The sequence below is a fragment of the Vulpes vulpes genome, chromosome 6 (assembly GCF_048418805.1).
Source record: "Vulpes vulpes isolate BD-2025 chromosome 6, VulVul3, whole genome shotgun sequence".
NCBI lineage: Eukaryota > Metazoa > Chordata > Mammalia > Carnivora > Canidae > Vulpes > Vulpes vulpes.
The window spans coordinates 80,242,604-80,245,983 of NC_132785.1; the positions used below are offsets into that span (position 1 = coordinate 80,242,604).

Here is a 3,380-nt window from a genome sequence, read left to right on the forward strand (position 1 = left end):
TGCTTCTCCCTCTGCCTGTGTCTCTGCCTCTCTCTCTCTCTCTCTGCATCTCTATGAATAAATATATAAAATCTTAAAAAAAATTAAAAAAAAGTAAGTCTCAAAATTTCCTTTCTCCCAAATGGAACAGAAATAGTCAAAAAAAAAAAAAAAAAAAAAAGACTAAAGAAGAATGGAAAATGTTTACACCGACAGCTACCAAATCAAACCAAACCAACAACAACAACAAAAAATGCAAAGTATAGTTAACTTCAAACATTTCCTCCAGGGATCCCTGGGTGGCGCAGCGGTTTGGCGCCTGCCTTTGGCCCAGGGCGCGATCCTGGAGACCCTGGATCGAGTCCCACGTCGGGCTTCCTGCATGGAGCCTGCTTCTCCCTCTGCCTGTGTCTCTGCCTCTCTCTTTGTGACTATCATAAAATAAATAAAAATAAAAAATAAAATAAAAAAAATAAATCTGAAAAAAAAAAAGCAAAGTATAGTTAACTTCAAACATTTCCTCCAACACCCGCCACGGAGAGGGCCGCCCAGAGAGGGGGCCGGAAGCGCCGGTCCCGCCCGGAACTAGTGCTGATTGGGTGCACGTGAGCGGTGACATGGCGGCCCATAACGGTGGACGGTGGACGGCGTCCGGGTCGGGGACCGCGCAGCGGGACGGCAAGGGTCGTCCAGCACTGGAAATCCTAAGCAAGAAGGTAAGAAAAGAGCTCAGCAAAGTGGACCAGAGGCATCGCGCTAGCCAGCTCGGAACGCAGGAGAAAGAGGCGGTTCTGGCAGAGAAGAGACAGCCGGGCGGCAGGAGGGTCCTCGTCACCAGGCCCCGGTGGTGCCCCTCCGTGACAAGGTTTCCCTGCCAGAGGCCTTTCGGTTGCTTCAGGATACAGACACCGGAACAGTACACTTGAGTGAACGCGGCAGTACCCATAGCTTTATGTTGTTATGCCCTCGCCTGAAACATCGGTGGTTTTTCACATCAGCAAGGCCAGGGGATCTGCACACTGTGCTAGACAGGGCTGAAGTGGCGGATACCATCCTCTTCCTCCCTGATCCCCTGGAAGGCTGGGACAGCGTTGGGGATTACTGCCTTTCCTGCCTCTCTGCTCACGGCCTTCCCACCTATACACTAGCTGTCCAGGGCATTTCTGGCCTCCCACCAAGGAAACAAATAGACGCCAGAAAGAAGCTAAGTAAAACAGTAGAGAAGCGTTTTCCTAGTGACAAACTTCTTCTCTTAGACACTCAGCAGGGGGCAGAGATGCTGCTCAGGCAGTTGGCCAGCCAACAGCAACGGCATCTTGCCTTTCGAGATCGACGGGCCTACTTGTTTGCTCACGCTGCTGACTTTGTGCCGAGTGAAGAAAATAAGTTGGTGGGCACCTTAAAAATCTCAGTCCATGTTCGTGGACAGACTCTGAATGTAAAGAGCTTGCTGCATATCATTGGACAGGGTGATTTCCTGATTTAACAGATAGATGCCCCTATGGACCCTTTCCCTTTAAATTTTAGAATGATCAAATCCCAAAAGGACCCGGGTGTGGCAATGGAGATTTGTGCTATGGATGCTGTAGCTGATATAGAGGAAGACCTTAAGGTCCTAATGAAGGCAGATCCTGATAAACAAGAATCTTTGCAAACAGAGGTTAACCTAGATCCAATGGAGGGGGAGCAGACCTGGCCCACAGAGGAGGAGCTGAGTGAAGCAAATGACTTCTTGAAGAAAAGTTCCAAGGTGGTAAAGAAGGTTCCCAAAGGGACATCCAGTTAACCAAGCTGAATGGATTTTGGATGAGGATGGTGAAAGTGATGGGGAAGATGAATACGATGATGATATGCAACGTGAGAATTTTATTGAAGAGAAATTTCAGGATGAGGGCAGTGAAAAGGAAGAGGAGGAGGAATATGAAACTATGACTATGGGAGAGTCTGTCCATGATGATCTATATGATGAGAACGTGGATGATGAGGCTGAGGAAAAAATGTTGGAGAAATATAAACGAGAAAGACTGCAAGAGATGTTTCCAGATGAAATAGATACCCCCCTATGATGTGGCTGCAAGAGTTCGATTTCAAAAATACAGAGGCCTCAGATGTCCCCCTCCAGACATCTCCGTGGGATCCTAAGGAAAACCTTCCTCAAGATTATGCTCGGATCTTTCAGTTTCAGAACTTTACTAATACTAGGAAATGCATTTTTAAAGAAATTGAGGAAAAAGAGGTTGAAGGAAGGAGCTGAGGTTGGCTGGTATGTCACACTTCACGTCTCTGAAGTTCCTCTCTCAGTGGTTGAGTAATTTAAGCGAGGAGCACCTTTGATTTCATTTTCTTTACTACCTCATGAACAGAAGACGTCAGTACTGAATATGGTGGTGAGCTGGCACCCTGGCAACATTGAACCTGTGAAAGCCAAAGAGGAGCTAATCTTCCACTGTGGGTTCAGGCGCTGCTGAGCCTCACCTTTATTCTCTCAGCACACTGCAGCAGATACACATAAATTTCAGAGATTCCTGACTGCTGATGTGGCCTTGGTGGTGACAATATATGGCCCAACCACATTTCCTCCTGCATCTGTGCTGCTTTTCAAACAGAATAGCAATAGAATGCACAGCCTCATTGCCACAGGCTATCTGTTGTCAGTGGATCCAGACAGAATGGTCATCCAGAGAGTTGTTTCGAGTGGTCATCCTTTCAAAATTTTTACTAAGATGGCAGTAGTGCATTACATGTTCTTCAGCAGAGAGGATGTGTTGTGGTTTAAACCCGTGGAACTGAGAACAAAGGCTGCAGGGGACATCAAGGAGCCTTTGGGTACTCATGGCCACATGAAGTGCAGTTTTGATGGGAAGCTAAAATCTCAGGACACAGTACTGATGAACCTCTATAAACGAGTTTTCCCCAAATGGACTTATGATCCATATGTACCAGACCCAGTACCATGGATGAAAAGTGAGATTTCTTTAGCAGTGCCTGAAGTGGACATGGAGTAATAGATTCATTGAGATTCTGTCTCATTGCTACTAGTGAACACTCTAGGGATGGGAGCCTATAGGTTGTAATTGGGCAAAGTTTGTGTTTTCTACTTTAGCCCAGAGATCTGCTGCCTTTTTTGCAAAGGCTTTTCTTGGCCTTGACAAAGTGTCTCAGTAAACTATGGATGTTTTTCTCTTGCTAGTTAAAAAAGAAAAAAACTATTTACTGAAACATCCTCTCCATTAAGAATTTGAAAGCTGTTTAAGAGAGGAAGATAGGAAGTTAAAGTAACCAGGAACCAAATTTTCCAAGTGTCTAGAGACACCGAATCCAATCTCTTGCATAAACTAAACAGAAACAGATTGATAAGGAGTTGGCCTTTCAGCCTGCTTCACCCAAGTTAAGGAGGCTAA

General features: G+C 45.9%; 1 pseudogene; it reads left to right on the plus strand.

Moving 5' to 3' along the window:
- Positions 1-596: 596 nt before the first annotated feature.
- LOC112907825 (pre-rRNA-processing protein TSR1 homolog pseudogene) lies at positions 597-3,092 on the plus strand (annotated as a pseudogene).
- Positions 3,093-3,380: the final 288 nt, after the last annotated feature.